Source organism: Sarcophilus harrisii, chromosome 4 (assembly GCF_902635505.1).
Source record: "Sarcophilus harrisii chromosome 4, mSarHar1.11, whole genome shotgun sequence".
In the NCBI taxonomy this organism is placed as follows: Eukaryota; Metazoa; Chordata; class Mammalia; order Dasyuromorphia; family Dasyuridae; genus Sarcophilus; species Sarcophilus harrisii.
In genome coordinates, this window is record NC_045429.1 from 165,459,776 (window position 1) to 165,478,265 (window position 18,490).

At 38.7% G+C, this 18,490-nt stretch overlaps 1 protein-coding gene across 1 annotated transcript in view; it reads left to right on the forward strand.

The window, feature by feature from the left end:
* Positions 1-11,883: 11,883 nt before the first annotated feature.
* The window catches only part of EPB41L2 (erythrocyte membrane protein band 4.1 like 2), a 281,401-nt gene continuing 274,794 nt past the window's right edge, over positions 11,884-18,490 (forward strand). Inside the window, exon 1 of the mRNA XM_031964261.1 lies at positions 11,884-12,013. The gene's annotated coding sequence lies outside the window, so the exon portion shown is untranslated. The remainder of the gene's footprint in view (positions 12,014-18,490) is intronic.

Below are 18,490 nucleotides of genomic sequence, written 5' to 3' on the forward strand. Positions count from 1 at the left end.
ATACATATTATATATATCAGGATGTATATATATCACATATATTTTAATATAGTATGTATATGTTTATGTATTGGTATATGCATATCATATGTGCTTGTATATTTATGAATGTATATGTGTAACTATATGGAGAAATATGCTACATGTATCTACATGTAGATATCTCCATCTATCGATCTAACTAGACTACAAGTTTTTCAAGGTCAGAATCTATTTTACTTTCATTTTTGTTTCCCCAGATCCTAACACAATGCTTGGTATATAGTAGGTATGTAATAAATGCTTGTGGACTGCCACTTTCTACTGACTACCTGACTCCTCCCACCTAAACTTCCTTGGTGCTCTTGCCCTCTCTGTCATCAAGCATCTTGTAGGATGTCACCCCCTGCCTAGCTGCCTTAGCTCCTGCCTTGACTTCCATCTCTCCTTCTACCACCAATTTCTTCCCAACCTTTGGAGGGAGAGAAAACCAAGATCCACAATGCTGCCACAACAGTGCCAAACAGATCAAACACCTGTATCTGAAACCTGCTCTGTCAGAGGCAGAAGATCCTCAGCCCTTCTTGTCTTCAGGCACTTTAACTGGTTTCTTTATCATCTTTTGGTTTGGTGGGTACTACCCATCTTGAGGACCCCTGATGTAGATAATAAATGCTTCAGGTATTAAGAGAAGGAAGAAAACACTGTCTTTTTAACATCCACTATAATGTATGACATCTTTTAGCTTACCAATGGCTTTACCAATGGCTAGCCAACCTACTATTCTACCAAATTGATAGAATTATTTCATTTCTCCTAAAGGCTCATAGTATAACGATTTCTTTTACAAGCTAAGAATTGCTGCTTCAAATTTGATAACTTTTTTTTCAGTGTTCCAGTAGGCTTCTCAGGATATATGTGGACCACTCAAGGTCTTACACATTTTACAAGATGTAAATGTGACAACTGTCAGTCTGAAAGGGGTAAATCCTTATCACCTCATTTTCTATGACCTTCCCTTTATATCCTGTCATATAAACATAGTGAGTTGAAGAGACTCAGTGGATCAGGGGTTTCCTGATCAGCCCTTCGGTACACCTCCTTTTTTCTAGATGAGTGAACTCAAGGACCAGATTCAGTGATTTACTCAAGTCACAAAGGTGGTAAATAGTGGAGATAGGAGCTGAATCTTGGTTTTCTAACTCCTAATCTCACACTAGATCATGCTCCTTATGGATTAACTAACATCTTAAACAGATGACTCCTATTTTGTTCCTATTCTGGAGCATTCTAACCCTATTTTGCTCCTGAATTCTGGCTCTGCATCACCAATTACCTATTGGATCTGTCATCCTGGATGTCTCAACAGGATCTCAAATTCAACATTTTTAAACTAGTTTTTGATCTTTCCTCTTGAGACACACTTCTAAATTTTCCTTTTTTATTGTTGAGGACACCATGATCCTTCTAGTTAAAGAGATTCCCATCTTTGGAGTTATGCTTAACTCCTTCAGTTCCTTCCCTCTCCCCTCCTCCTTCTAGCTGGACAACATTTTCACATTCACTGTTTCCTTTCCACATACATAATCACCTCCTTACCTAGCAATAAACTATTACAATCGGGCTCCTAATTAGCCTCTCTGCTTCTAATCTAATCTCCTTCCTAATCCATCTTCTTTTTAAATCTTTGTATCTCTCACAGCTAGCGCTGTGGTTCAGATTTAGAAGTGTTTATTACATGTTTATTGGATGGAATTTAATTAAAAGATATGAAATGGGGCAATTAGAAAAAGGGAGACGCGAGATAAATCAAGAGTCACTGTATTCAAGAGAATTTGTAGGAGATGGTAGTCAATAGTGTAAAATACTGGAGAAAAATTAAAGAGACTGAAGAATGAAAAAAACAATTGTTTTTGGCAATTAGAAGGTTGCTGGTGACCTTTTAAGAATTCAGTTTTAGTAAGATAGGGGCAGAAGAAAACAGATTATTGGAGGTTAAATTATAAATAAATGGTGAGGAAATGAACTTTGTCCATGGAGGTAGACCTCATTTGGTGCTAGGTAATGAAGAGAGAAATCAGATGTTAAATCAAACAGCAGTTTTAAATGAAAGCTTTTTTTTTTTTTTCTATGAGAGGACTGAAGATAAGGATACAGTAGAGAAGAGATGGAAATTACTAGATAGATTATTTGTTGTCCTAAAAATAATTACCAAACTAGATCACCTTCTACTAAATTTTTTAAAAATAGAGGTCATCTGTTGTAAGCTTCTTCTTTATCCCCATTGTACTCTTTTAAACTCCTTGATATCATTTCTCTTTCTTTCCTCCTTTGCTCAGATCTCTGATGAAGTGGTCACTTCTCAACACAAACATCTTTATTTTTACCCTCCTGCAGTTTGTCTTTTCTTTAATTCCTTTTCTCTCAAATCCCTTCTATCAATTATAGGAGCTCAAAGATCCCATCACCTCAAATTAATGTTTTCCAGACAGAGACATAGAGAAACAGAGACAGAGAAACAGAAAAAGACTTAGAGAAATTAGAGACAAAGACAGAGACAGAAAGACAGAGCAGAGAAATGAAGAAACACACAGATAGACAAAGAAAGAGAGACAGAAAGAGACAGAGAGACAAAGAAACAAGGACACACACATGTATACACACACAGAGAATAGACATATCAACATCATTCTCTCTATTCCTGTTATCTCCTCAAGTCCTAATAGAATGAGGGTTGGACCAGATAGTTTCTAAAGTTTCTTTCTACTTTAAATGATCTTTTTTTGGCTTTAGACCTTTTTAACAGTAATTCAACTTATACTATTCTCTCTAAGATTATTAATCTTTTTTCAGCTGTCATCATTTTTAAACCTTTTTGTAGAATTTAATATTATTGATAATCTATTAGTTACTCTCTGTTTGCTAGGTATTTGTGAAATAGTTTTCTCCTGCTTCTATTTCTATCTTTATGAACAGTTCATAGGCTTTAAAATTTTTTTTTGTTTATTTCTGATCCCCTACTTTTAAATATTTCTCAAATATAGATCCTGGGTCCTTTTCTTTTCTCTATAAGCTTTCTAGAACTTGTTGATCTCATCAGTTCCTTTGAATTCAATTTTCTCTATGAAGATGATTCTCAAGTCCCAAATCCAATCATAATCTTTCTCTGACTGTTGAATGCCTCCAATCTCACATGCATCCTCAAATCCAATTGAAAGATAATTTTTTTCTTCACTTTTAAACCCAACTCTCCTTCTACCTTTCTAATACCTGTTGAGAATATGACCAGCCATCTAGTGAACAATATTTTCTTTTTTTTTTTTTTATTGTTTTTTTTTCTTTTTTTTTTTTTTAACGTGATAGTGAACAATATTTTCTATGTTATAGTCATTCTTTCTCATTTCCCATACCTCTATAACATCTCTTCCATACATTGCCTTATTTCCATTCACATGAACACTGGAGAAAGATTCAGATTGTCATGACCTTTGCGAAAACTAATAAAACAGCCTCCTGATTGCACTCTTGGCATCCAGTCTCTCTCCTTTCCAATACCTCTTTCACACTGTTGCCAAAATAATATTCCTAAAACAAAATAGTCTGGCTATGTCACAATCTAACTCAGAGGTTTGTAATCTCTAAGATAAAATATAAACTGCTCAGTTTGGCATTTGAAGCCTTTCACAATCTGGTTCCAGTTTATATTCCCAGATCTCTTACACATCATATCCATTTTTGCACTCTACATTCTCTGAGGTCGGCATTACATTTCTTGCTAAGTATTCTACAAGAAGCCTTTTCCAATTTTTTTCCTTGTTAGTGAAAAGAACTCCAATATGGAATTTCCTCTACCAATGCATATCAACAATAGTTCTGGAACTTAATAGTCTTAGAGAGCTGCCAGGGCAAGGAGAAGTTAATTGATTTGTCCGAGATGCCATAACTAATGTATATCAGAGTAGTCTCCTTTGACTTTATATCCATCATGATGCACGATTTTTTGCATTATATAAAGAGGTACTTAATAAATATTTGCTGGTTTATACTGGATTTAATTGAATTGGACTTGTACCATTTTATAGCTAAAAGGGACCTGAGTCATCCATCATCTCATTCAACTCTCATTTTACCAATGAGGGAACTAAAACCTAGAGGAGTTAAGTAACTGCTAATCACACTGCTAATAATTTTAGGAGGTGAAATTTGAAGTCAGTTTTTCTGACTCCAAATTTAATGATATTTCTACTTGGCAATTAGCAATGGAATAGATGGCACATGAGGTCCTTCACACCCAGCACTATGCCTGGGACAGAATAGGTGTTTAGTAAACACTTTTTGATTAACTGATTATGATAGAAAGACGGAATAATGGAGTAAAAAGGGCATTACACTTACACACAGATCATTTGACTTTTAATCCCAGATTGTAGAGGGCCGCAGATAGTGGGGAACTCTGGATTCCCAGAGGGAACCTGCTGACAATGTGTGATTTGGTTCCCCACTCTTCCTGAGAAGTCAAGGAGGATATGGCCACCTGTGTTCTACTTGAAGCAAGGGATACTTACAGTAAAGAGAGGCATTTACATAAAATAGCAGGGTGCTTATAGTTAGCACTTGCACAGTGTGCTGTGGTGATAGAATGGTTCTCTAGTTCACACATACATAGTGTGCTGTAATGATGTAATCATACCAACGTATTTAAGGGCTGAAAGTACTTGAAATAAAGACTCCATCTTTGACCATCCTGGTGGCTCTCCTGCCTCCTTCACACCTCCACTAAGACCAAGGCTGGTCCTGAGATCCTCCAGAAAGCTAGTCCAGACACTACATATGACAATGTGGGACACAAGAATCACAAGAAGCATAAGAAATAAAGAAGCAGCAGCACTTGAGAGCTGTTCATGAGTAGGATCCTCCCAGAGTTCTTTCGGTAACCTGTGGGAAAGGAAAGGGAAAAGAGACCTGGTAAGGCTTTTTTAGTCAGGGTAATTAAATCAAAGGACTGAGTCAGGAGACTGATGAAAGACTAAAATGCCTATTCTGACTACAATCCTCTTCTCCATTTGAAAGTTTGCCTCTATGACATCTCACAAGATTCAACATCTGATATAGTGCTTGCTGTTTGCACTCTCTAGCATGTGAAATCAGATATCTTAGCATGTGGAGTGAGATAACAGTCAATGCCTTACTGATTATGCTGTGGGGGAAAAATCCCGTTTCCATAAAACAAACAAACAAAAAAAAACCGGGGAATTGTTAATGCCTAAGTGAAGGGACAGGTCAATTCTGAGAGCCTCTACAGCTGTGGATCATAACACTTGAAGGAGTTGAAAAGAAAGCCTTTGCTGATGCAGGTGTTCCTTGTGGATTAGGAATGAAATAAATTGGAGGCAAGAGGGAAGAGAAGAGAGGTTAGAGACTGTAACTGCCTCTCAGTCTCCTTGTATCATCATCATCATCATCATCATCATCATCATCATCATCATCATCATCATCATCATCATCATCATCATCCTCCTCTCACATGAAGAAATCCATTCTACAGATCTGAGTTAGCCCTCCAGCAGCTACTGGAGGGTGGCTCCCATATCACAACACCAGATCTTCCAGGAAGACCCACTATGTAACATTGATGATGATTTTTCAAAAACTCACTTATCTTTTTTGAGTCTCAATGTTCTTATCTACAAATAGAGGATACAATTTAGCCTTATTTTGGTATTGCCTCAGAAACTGGAAAAGAATTTAGAGATTTTTTTTTTAAGCCCATCCCTACCTTCTACCCCCATTTTATAGATGAAACAATTGATCTTGGGTGATTAAATGTTGTTCTCAGATGTTCTCAGAGCAAATAGGAAAAGACAAGCTAGATTAGACTCTAGTTTTCCTCAGTCACAGATTAATATTCTTGTTTCTACATTATACTGCATTTTTATGTTTTGTAGGGTGGTTTAGAGGGAAGTAATATGTAAATATGATATATTAACTTCTCAGTATTGAATTCAAGCAGTCAAATCTGCTTAATGGTTGATTTAAGTAATGGCACATGGAAGATATCATTTTCTTTCATAAGGTCAATGATTAATTGTACAAATATTAGGCTGGGTGCTTTATGGGAGCTGACAGACTGGAGATGGATGTGTGGTGGACAGAAGGAGGGTGGAGTAGTCTATCTACAAAGATTGGAGGAATGGTAGGATAGGTGAGTGAAGATAAAGTATTTCAGTGTATATATAGATGGAGATATGAGTTTAAGGGTATTGGTTTTCTAGTAAGTTTCTTGGGTAAATGTTCTCTATGTGGGAGTAGCCTCTGGCTTTTTATGAACCTAACTCTTTTTGGGGACTTTGGTCTGGGTGTGACATCAGAGAAAAGATAATAAAACCAGTTGCTCAGAGGGCCTTGGAACTCTTCAAATAGATTTATTGGGAGACAGAAACAAAGAGGAAAAACTCCAAAAGATAGGGGGAAAGAGTCAGAAAGGAAAGCACTATTCTGTTTAGAAATAAACAGAGTAATTCCTCAGAAGTTCTCTGAATTCGTGAAATAGAGTTCAATCTAATGACCTTACTTCTATGGTCCTAAGAAATTAGGGGGTAAATTCACAGGGAAAGTTGATGCTTTAAGAGGGAAGACATGAGAACCTAATCTCTCCCACAACTCCTGGGATTTTGGGGGAAAATAAAAAAATTGTGGATTTTTCTTTTTGTTCCTTGTAGAGTTTTGGTACTTTTAACATTACACACACACACACACACACACACACACACACACACACACATACATACATTATTTTTCTTCTGGATGAGTTCAGCCTTTGTTGTTCTTTCATTCAGGATTCATGGTCAGGCCAAGTGGCCTTTGATAAAGTGAGTAAAGGGAAGAAAATGGATATAACCAATTAGTTGAATGGGAGAGAATATCACAGAAGGAAGGTTGAGAGAAAACAGGACCATTACAGTCAGAGCAGTAAAGGAGTTATGTTTGGTAGAGCGGGTTAAAATGGTGTTTACTATTCCCATTACCCTGGATAGGAACAAGCTAAGCTACACAGCTTGGGATGGAATTCTTCCTTCTTTCTCTTTCATCTTCCTAGGCAGGACAATAGGCACAGAAGCTGAGGAAGAAGCAGAGACATTTTGAATGGGAACCCAAAGACCTAGGTTTGAATATTGACTGACACTGATTCTGCAATTGTGGACAAATTTTGATCCTTAGTTACTTCACCTGTGAATGTACATAACACTTGTAACTACTTAACTCACCAGATTATTTTGAGGAAAGTGATTTGAAAAGCTCAAAATAACGAGTTATTATTTTAACCTTTCCCCCTTTTCTTTCCCTACCAAAGTCACAAAACTCGTCAAAGTCAGAAAGATTGGGTTATGTTCAGTGGTTAGAGAATAGATATATAAAAATTAGATTTTGGAAGGCTTTATAGATAATAGGACTTGATTTGAACCTAGAAAAATTGGCAGGATTTGGATAAAAAGAGGAAACTTTCCAGGCCGAAGAAGGTAAGAAGATCTGTGGAGGCAAGAAAATATAATAGTATAGAAAGAATAAGGTTCTTAGTAGGGGATGTTGTGAAATAAAGCTGAAATTAAATTGCAACTATATTTTGAAGAGGGCTTTTCTAGTCAGACTAGAGATTATAACTTTTTCCTGCCAATAATGGGGAGTCATTAAAGGTTAATAAAGAGGATTGATTGTGAAAGTGGTATGGTAGGAAAATTATGGTGGTAGTTTATAGGAGAGATTCAAGGGGAGAGGGTCCGAAGGTAGGAAGTCTGGTAAGCAGGATATTGCAATATTCCAGGTATGAGGTGATGAGGTGGAAATGATGAAGAAAATAACTCCAATTATGAGATCAAACTGGAATAGACAATGGAAGAAATATTAATCATGGACAGCTTTGAAAGCTTTCCTATCAAATGACAGTGAAAGTAAGAAATAAATGAAAGTTTAATCTGAATACTTAATAAAGAGGAAAGTAAAAGAATAAAAGGGTAGACAACTATTTACAAAGTAAAAATGAAAAGCAGTTGGAAAGGTCAGTGGACAAAAAAATTATTAAAATTATCCAGAACAAGAGAACTGTTCGGTTCTGCACACATATATTGTATCTAGGGTATACTGCAGCTTATTTAACATGTATAGGACTGCTTGCCATCTGGGGGAGGGGATAGAGGGAGGGAGGGGAAAAATCGGAACAGAAGTGAGTGGAAAGGATAATGTTGAAAAAATTACCGTGGCATGGGTTCTGTCAATAAAAAGTTATTTAAAAAAATTAATGGTCAGATTAGGAGGAAATCAAGGAGAAAAGTGCCCATGTAGGATACTGATTTGGTTTTTTTTAAAAATGTATTTTATTTATTTTATTGAATATTTCCCAATTACTTAAAAATTTTAACAATATTTTTTAAAATTGAAGTTCTAAATTATTTCCCTCCCTATCTCTGTACTCTTGAAAAAACAAGAAATTCAATATTTCTTATTTATATTACAAATATATGTTAAGTCATGTAAAACATATATCCATATTAGCCATGTTGCAAAAGAAATCACAGACAAAAAATAAAGCAAGAAAAAGAGTTTGTTTCCATTTGCATCCAGAATTCAATAGTCCTCTGTAGGGGGACAGCATTTTTCATCATGGATCCTTTGCAATTGTCTTGGATTGTTGTCTTGATCAGAGTAACTAAATGTCTTACAGTTGATCATCCTTGCAATATTGCTGTTACTGTGTGTAATTTTTTTTTTTTGCCTCTACTGTCTTTACTTCACATGATTTCACATGTTTTCCCAAGTTTTTCTGAGATCATGCTGCTTATCATTTCTTATATTTCTCTATAGAATGATTGCAATATTCCACATCTTGTTCAACTATTCCTCAATTGATTTCCAAATCTTAGCCACCAGAAAAGAGCTGCTGTAAATATTTTTGTACAAATAGGTCCTTTTCCTTTTTCTTTGCTCTTTTTGGTAATAATTTGGAGAAAGGTCAGCATTAGTAAAGAAAAGAATCTTTGACTTTGACTGAGGAAAACTCCATAAAATTTTTAGTTAAAGGAAGTCCTTAGCAGAGGTAAGTTTTTGTTAGAGTTAAGTGGTTGGAAACTACATTGAAAAAGGAAAAGGGATGAACTGGATAAGGAATAGGAAAGAATCGATAGGAGATAGTAAAATTTGTTATTGAAAATGAAGGTTCAGAAGATTTAATTTAGATAATTTAAATCTTTGAGGATATCCAGTTCAAACTCTTATTTCACAAATGGAAAAAAAAACTGAGAACAAGACACTTAGGCAAGGTCACTGTATAAATAGTTAAAAAAAAATAATTTATGGGACATCGAGGTGGTGCAGTGGATAGAGCACCAGCCCTGAAGTCAGGAGGACCTGAGTTCAAATATGATCTTAGACACTTAACACTTCCTAGCTGTGTGACCCTGGGCAAGTCACTTAACAATTGCCTCAGCCAAAAAACAAAACAAAAACAAAAAACCTCACATTTTAAAGTTTGTAAAGCAGATGCTATTATTATATCTAGTTTTCCTTACCTAGGTTATGTTACAGAGCATCTAAGGTAGCATTTGAACAAAATGTCTTTGTGATTTTAAAGCTCTTGTTCATTTCTAGATTCACATTTTTTCCCACTATACTGAGATGAACTAGGAACCTGGAGGAAGGAGTCAGTCCCAAAACATTTATTAAGTGACTACTATGTTCTGTTCAGCATTGAGGATCAAAATGAAAAGAAAGGCAACATTTCCTGCCTTCAATGAATTCTCTTTTAACTGGGGCAGATAAGATAAAAATAACCAGGAAAATTCAAGAGATAAACAAAGGAGATTGAAGGCAAATTCAGAGGAAGGTACTAGCAGCTGTGGGATATAGTAGGTGATCTGAGTCTTGAAGGAAGCCTGGAGGACTTCAAGAAGTAGAAGTAAAGAGAAGAGCATTTCAGGTATGGAGGACAACCAGTCAGAGCCAATGCATGGAGGCAAGAGGTGAGAACTGCAAATAGGCCTGATGTGGTTGTATGAAACATATAGCTAAATCCATATAGGTATATGGGTATGGGGAGGTGACAAAGTGATTAAAGTGCAAGGCCTGGAGTCAGTAAGGTTCCTCTCCTTGTGTTCAAATCTGGCTTCAGATACTTAGTAGCTGTATGACCCTGGGTATATTACTTACCCCTGTTTACTTCAGTTTCCTCATCTGAAAAATGAGCTGGAGAAGGAATTGTCAAATCACTCCAGTATCTTTGCCAAGAAAACCTCAAATGAGGTCACAAAGAGTGACACTTATAACAAAAGTATAAGAAGACTAGAAAAATAGGAAGAGCAGATAAATTTATTTATTTATTTTATTTTTTTTAAATTTTTTATTTAATAGCCTTTTATTTACAGGATATATACATGGGTCACTTTACAGGATTAACAATTGCCAAACCTCTTGTTCCAATTTTTCACCTCTTACCCCCCAACCCCCTCCCCTAGATGGCAGGATGACCAGTAGATGTTAAATATATTAAAATATAACTTAGATACACAATAAGTATACATGACCAAAACGTTATTTTGCTGTACAAAAAGAATCAGACTCTGAAATATTGTACAATTAGCTTGTGAAGGAAATCAAAAATGCAGGTGTGCATAAATATAGGGATTGGGAATTCAATGTAATGGTTTTTAGTCATCTCCCAGAGTTCTTTTTCTGGGTATAGCTGGTTCAGTTCATTACTGCTCCATTAGAAATGATTTGGTTGATCTCATTGCTGAGGATGGCCAGGCCCATCAGAACTGGTCATCATCTAGTATTGTTGTTGAAGTATATAATGATCTCCTGGTCCTGCTCATTTCACTCAGCATCAGTTCGTGTAAGTCTCTCCAGGCCTTTCGAGCAGATAAATTTAAATGTTAAACAGAGGACATCACATTTGATCCTAGAAGAAACAGGTATACAGCTGGAGTCTATTGTGGAGGAGCCTTACATAATTAGGAAAGTCACTTTGGTAACTCAAGGGAGGATGGATTGGAGACCAAGTGAGAGAGAGCGCTTTTGCCCTAGTCCAGGTAAGAGGGAATGAGAGCCAGAATTAGATAGATAGTGACAAACAGGAGAAATATCTTGAAGATAGAAGTAAGAAGCCTGAGCAGCTAGATTGGATACACGGGGTGAGAGTGAGAAATCAAGGATGATACATCCTGTGGTTCGCCTCGCAGCCTGAGTGATGAGGGCGATAGTGGTACCTTCCCAAATTCAGAAAAGGAGGCATGATCATGAATTCTGGTGTGGACATCCTGTTTAAGAGGTGAAACTGCAGCTCAGGAGGCTGAATGTTATAGAAATGGGCATCAGGAGAAATGGAGATAACTCCAGCTTTGGAAGGATGAAGAAATAAAGGGCAATAATAATAAAAAAAAAAGGCCAGAAGGGCGTATCCTATAAAAAAGAACATCCCAGGGAGTTGTAGTACCGGTGGAAAGGATACCTTTGGTACCCTGAGACTCGGATTCAGATTGTGAGCATCTCATTCCCTTTCTGCGAGGCTCGTTTTACTCCTCTGTAGAGTGAGGAGAGGGCTGATTCTAAGGTCCTTTTCGGCTCTAGAAAGCCTGCGATTTTTGAAACGGGGAAAAAAAGTTTGTGCCCGCGCATCGCAGAGCCTTGAACCGCCACGGAGGGCGTTCTGCGCGGAGGGGAACGGGCCGGGGAGGGGGGGGGGGGGACGCAGCCCCGAGCTCGGGCTCAGCCTGGCTCCGGGTTTCCGTGCCAGCGGCGCGTCCCGGAGGGGCTGGCGCTGGGGGAGCGGGAGGGGTTTCCGCTGCAGGGGGCGGGACTGTTGTGGAGGGCGGGGCCGAGCGCGGACTCTCCTGACGGCTCCAGCCAGGGAATTTCAATTTGAAACCTGCGGGTGGGAGGACCGAGAGGAGGAGGAGGAGGAAGGAGAAGGAGAGGCAGCGGGGCGGCGGAGCCGGGCGACTCGGGGCGCAGGGACTGGGCCAGCTCCCGGCAGGCATCGTGCGGGGTAAGCGGCCGGGAAAGGAGGGAAGAGCCGGCGCCGGGGCCGACTCGTGGCTCGCTTGCCCGGGGGCTCTGATTTCCCCTCGCGCTGCGGCCGGGAACGGGATCGCGGGCAGGAAGCTGCGGCGGCCGGACGGTCCCCGAGGGGGGCGGAGAGAGGGACGGCGGGGCTGACTGGGGGATGTTCTCGAGCCCTGTTGCTCCAGGCCGGAGCCGCCCCCCGCTTCCCTTCCCCGCTGCGGCTCCTCTCGCTCCCTCCCTCTTTGCCTGCTCCTCCGGAGCCTCCAGAGGGGGCTGGCGGCGCGCGTCTTTCAGAAGCTCGGGGGCGGCCAGGCGCGCGCGGCGGGCACCGGGGCCGGGGCACTGAGGGGGGCCTGCGGGCGCCCCGGAGTCCTGGAGGGGAGGAGGAGGAGCAGGGGGAGGAGCAGGGGGAGGACGTGCGCTGCGCCCCAGCCCCGGGTCCGGGCGCGGGCGGGGGGCGCCAGCTCGGCCCCTCCTGCCTGCGCGCTCTAGCTCCAGGCTCGGGAAGCCAGCAACTTGATCTCGTTTTGTGTGTGTGCGCATTTTTTGTCCCTTTTCTCTCTCTCTCCCCGTTTGGAGGGGAAACTTCCTTCCTGTGCTCCCCGCGTTGGCAAAGAATTACATCTGTATCTTCTTGCAACCCTTTCCCCCCCCCAAAAAAAAAAAAATCTCCCGCACAGGGCAGGCTGCACACGTAAGCGCTCTCCCCCTGCACCCTTGCACAGGCACACCAAGAACTTCCCTCTTTGCACACACACCCACATATACGCGAAAGCCCCTTGCTAGATGTGTAATCCACTGCGTAAGATATATGTATGTGGGCTCACCTCTGTGCGCGTGCAAGGAGATTGGGGGCTCACGTTTGCAAGGAAAAAGGGGGGCTCTTGTGTGTATATGTGCGTGTGTGTGCCAGGAGAGGGGGCTCTTGCGTGTATATGTGTGGATCTTCAAGGAAATGCGCTTTTCTGTGTGTACAAATGTGTGAGTGAAAGGGGGGCTTCTAAAGCTTGGGCCCAGGGGAATCACAGAAAAGAGGAGAGATACTGCAGAGATAGCAGCAGGAGCTGCAGCTGTTTGCCACCCTTCACCCGTGCCTTCCCCTAGCTTACTAGCCAGGGGACGGACCCAGACTCCCCTCCCTGGCTAGAAGTCTTTACTGCTTTGACCCTCCCTCACTTAAGACATAGCCAGGGGCTTCTTACTCTTCCTCAGTCCTTGGATGGAGATTAGAAGCAGCATGGGGGAAAGAGGTTGAAGAAAAGAACACATTTAAAACGAAAAAAAATTTTGTTTTTTAGGCATCCCCATCCTAGGAAGAGAGTTATAAAAGAAGACGGACTTATTTGAGGAGAGGGGATAGCAAAAGGGTTAATAATGGCAAGCTTTTTAAAGTTAACAGCTAGGAAGACGTTGGAAGGTCTGGGCTTGAGGTAGTCCGGTAGGAATTCTGAAATTGAAGCAATTAGTGTTTGCTTCATTTGGAGTAAAAAGAGTGGAGTTCAAATTCTCATTCTGCCATAGAACCATAGGCAAGTAAAGCTGTCTGTGGGATTCACTTTCGTTAGGAGGTGCTTTCCTATCTGATTCTAATTCTATATTATTTTCAATAATCTAAATTTTTAAAAAAATTTGTTAAATTTATCCTTTTCAGTCTTTATGTACTTAAGGGCAGTTTTATACCAGTCTGAGTCCTCGTGGATTATTTTCAGTCCAATAATCCCAGGATACCAAATTGGAAAAATGTTGTCCGCAGTTCTACTTGGTTTCCCAATAGCAGGGATATTTGACTGTGGTGGGGCATAAATCATTATGCTTCCCCAAACCGCCTGACCTCTTCTTGAGGTCAGAATTTTTTATATCTTTTATAAGAGTTCTTGCACAGAATAGTGATATTATTTTGGGGACTATCATGAGTGTGAAACTTTAATGATTTCATCATTTGTATTTGCAACAATCATAACTTCCTAGTTTTCAGCAGTACTTCCATTGGAAAAGGGAGTGCTTTAAAAGAGAGCATGTATAGGCCTTCCCCCCCCCCCTCCCCACTCCATCTGTTGATTTTCCCATTGCACCAGCTTCTCTTTATTGGAAAACCTGAGTTCTAGTCCTAGATTTATCATAAAGCTGTCTGTGTGACCTTGGGCAGTTATTAAACCTCATGTATGAAATGAGCTGATTTGGGCTGCCTGATCTCCAAAGTTCCAAGCTAACTTTTTTTTTTTTTTTTTAATTTTTACTCTAAACATTGTAGAAAGTGTAAGAGCTCTCTTTCTCTTACCTCCCCCCCTCTCCTTTCTCTCTCTCTCTCTCTCTCTCTCTCTCTCTCTCTCTCTCTCTCTCTCTCTCTCTCTTTCTACTCTTTTAACCTTTTTTCTTACTTACCTAAATATTTTCTTTTATTTTTCTTTCTTGTTTCTCTCTCTCTCTTTTTTTTTTTTCTAGTCCCTTCTTCCCATTTTGCTGTCTGAGTCTTCCATTTTATTCTAAGAATTATTAACGAACAGTACTTATGTTCTACAGCAGCTTTCATGAATTTGACACATGAGGGGAAACTGAGTACTCTGTACATGAGAGTTCTAATTCTTTAAACATTGTCCAGAGAAACTAATACTGCTAGATCCTATTCACTTTCCCTTTTCAGCCTATTCTCTGGGCAAAATCACTAGACTGCTGTTTGGGCTACTGGTGGGGCTGAATTGCAATGCAATCTTGAATTGTGATAAGAGCCAACCAAGCACATCAATCAGACTCTTAAGTCTGACACCAATTTGAATAGCTAGACTGTCACCTTTCTGTGCTTTGCTCCTATAGACCAACTTGAGACCCCACCCTTGCAAATCTCTCTGATATCTATTCTCAGTCACTCTTTTGGCCTGATTAGAGAGCTATGTATGTTGTAATACCTTGGAACAATGGAATGGATTTAGGACTAATTTAATCCTACCCAGGCTCACAGTCACTTCTTGGGCAGATTTCCCACTGAAGTCAGTAGTGGTCTTGTGTGCAGAAGGACTGCAGAGAACAAGAGACTGCTCATTTGGAGTAATGGGGAAGACAGTTTCTTTCCTTTCTAAAACATCCCCTTTTTAAGAATGACCTAGACATAATGGCTCTTTAATCTTTACCTCTAGTCCTGGTAGTTAGAGCACTGTGTGCAAAGACTTTCAATGGAAAATGTCCTGGTGGGTAACCAGCTTAGAAAACTTCTGAGATCTATGTTAGAATTGAGGCTAGTTTAAAAAAAAATTTAAAAGAACCAAATGGGAAAGTGGGAACATGGTCTCTTAAAGAGAGAATTTCAGCAAAAGAAAAGCTTGTTCATATAAAACCTATTGCTGATTTTAAGCTAAAGATGTAGTGTTGTATCTGTTTGCATGTGTTGTATGGAGAGGTATGTTTATGTGTATGTGCATATGCATATAAATATATGTATATATATATAGATATGTGTGCATGTTGATATAGGTATACATATAGACATTGTGTATATATACATGCACAAATCCCTTTAATGATATTATCCATAAAATTTCATCCCCATGAATAGTTGCTGCTTTTAGATTAGGGGTTGGAGAAGAATATTGAATGACCTTCTCAAAGAAATAACTTAGCAGTTATAAAAAGAGAATATTTAGCTACCCCTTTCTTCCTGACTTCAGTCAGCATTTATTACTTTTACTCTCATGAGACTGATTATGTATGGACCCCACTATTTATTACCCACAGAACATGGTAAGATAGACAAAGTTTTTAGGGTAGCCTTGACCTAGCTTCCGGACATGAGGGTGGCTTTGGGTTTTTGCATTTTCACATTCTTGTGGTTTGCTGTTTCCAAATTACCAGCTTTCAAGAAAGAGAGTTCAGAAAACTACCAAATTACCAGAATATAAAAATAGATTTTTAAAAACCAGAATCATGTCTACGTGTACTGCCCAACCACTTGCTTTCAACTAAAAATACTTGCTTGCAGTGATGACAAAGCAGTCCCTAACCAAAATATTTATTGGTAAAATCACTCTGTAATTAGTAATATTGCGTATCCTTATGGGTAACACCAGGTTCCCCTTTAAATCACTGCTATCCTGTTACTGTGGCTTGAAAGCTACAGAGTATGTATCTGTGACATTCTGTTCAGAAGGCTGAATGAAATTGGTCTACAAAGCTTAAGGAATGCAGGTTTTTGTCTTTTCATACAGCCAAGAACTGTGTATTTTTTAATTGTTTGACTTGGGCTCTGTCACCACAGTGGGAAAACAGGAGCAGATTTTCTTTACCCTAGAACTAAAGCAGCTTGTTTAAAAGCAATGTTTGTGAAACTTTGTGAGTGTGAATGAATTTCCAGTTTTTTAAAAGGAAAGAAAATAGATAGTTTGTAGTTGTCCTTTATAGCGTAGACAGTGCATTTGGCTTTACTTAAAAAAAAAAAAAAAAGTTATTATTTATTTCAAGATAATGGAAATGTGTCTTCCACCCTTTCATTTGGAAACTTATTTTCAGTGACCTTGTTTGTTTTTTAGATTTAGAAGGGCATAGCCACTGGTTATCCTTACCAATGAAAACAACAATAGCCAAAGAAACAAACAAACCTCAAATATTTATGCTGGAGCCTATAGTCAGTAGATATTAAATGAGTTTTGTTTTTACTATCCTTTCTCAACTTTAAATAAAAAATTTCAACCTGGAAATTGTGAGTAAGCAAGAGAACCTTACATATGTCCCTCAAAGTCCAAGGTGAACTTGGCATTCCATGCCAAATTTTCTTACCCCAGATCTCTCATATTTACTTCTTCTGCCTATTAATTCTTCTTTTCATCAGGTATTAGCCCTGGCCCTGATTTTTCCCCTTGGAAGTGATTTCAGTCTCCTTAAATTTTCATTCAAGGTTTATTTAGCCTTTCCTTCTTTCCTTCCTTCCTTCCTTCCTTCCTTCCTTCCTTCCTTCCTTCCTTCCTTCCTTCCTTCCTTCCTTCCTTCCTTCCTTCCTTCCTTCCATCCATCCATCCTTCTTTTTTTCTTTTCTTCCAATAGTTATTTATATTCATGTTTTATCTCTCTTTTTAGATTATAAACTCTGCTAAGTCTGAAACTCCATTTAAAAAATCGTTTTACTGTTTTGCCTCTAGTAAGAATGTATTAATAATAGCTAGTATTATAATTTTATGTTTTAAGATTTGCAAAACACTTATGTGAACTCATTTGATCCTTACTACAACCTTGGGAGGTAGCTGCTAACATTATCCCTATTTTATAGATGAAGAATCTGAGTTTGTGAAAGATTAAGTGACTAGCTCAGGGTCATTAAACTAGTAAGTCTCTGAGGGTGGATTTGAAATCTGGTTTCCCTAACACCTAGTCCAACTTTACACATGCATATCTGCCGTTTGAATGCTGAATTCAGTAAAGCAAACATGTTGAATTGGTTAAATTTGGACTTGATATATTTAGTGAAATGTCCACATTTTCACTTTGCTAACATCCTATGTCAGATATGTTATTTTGATTTCACTTCTTGTATGTTAACCTCTTCCAGAAGGATACTTCTATGATTAATTATATCTTTATTGTTTTTCAGTCAGTTTTAGTCATCTCCCAATACTTCGTGATCCCATTTGGGGTTTTCTGGCCATTTCTTTCTCCAGTTCATTTTACAGTTGAGCAAACTGAGGCAAATATCGTTAAGTGACTTGTTCAGGTTCACCCAATCAGTAAGCATCTGAGGACAAATTTAAACTCAGGGAGATGAATTTTCATAACTACAGACTCAGTATTTTATCTACTGTACCACCTAGCTACCCCCAAATTAATTTAGTTTTAGATTTCACTAATATCCTTAGGTCTTCTTCCAGATGGAAACAGTTGTTTTCCAAAGTTTCAAGATCTCAGAGCTGAAAAAAGTTTGGAAGTCATCTAGTGTGTTAATTTTTTATGGATGAAAAAAACTGAAGCCCAGGGAGATATTCCTCTAATTGTTGTTATAATTAGTTATAGTTGGCCAGACTTCTTGATTTTGAGGTCTCTGTTCTCATTAGGCTGTTTTAATTAATTGTATTTGCAGTTAATTTTCTTTTATAATTATATTTATTCCTATTAAATGTTATTTTTGTCACTGGCTACTCTACCAAATTTTCAGTTATACTGAATTCCAAATTTGTCCTTAGGTGAAACTTTATTGGTGAATGGTGATTGTAATTGGTATGGTGAATGTAATGATTGATAACTTTGATTGAAATTAATTGGACTGGCCTCAGGAGCAAATCCAGTTGGGTGTGTTTTAAAATAATTGCCCTGTCAATCTGCTGAAAACTAACATTTATTGAACATTTTTATTTTTTATGTAGAAGCAGAATTGCTGTGACTTGAAATGGCAATTTTCTCCATCATTTTTTATTTCCAAATAGAGTCATTTGTAAAGAAGAAAAAAAAAAGCATTTCAATAAAACCAACCAAAGTTGCCCCATTA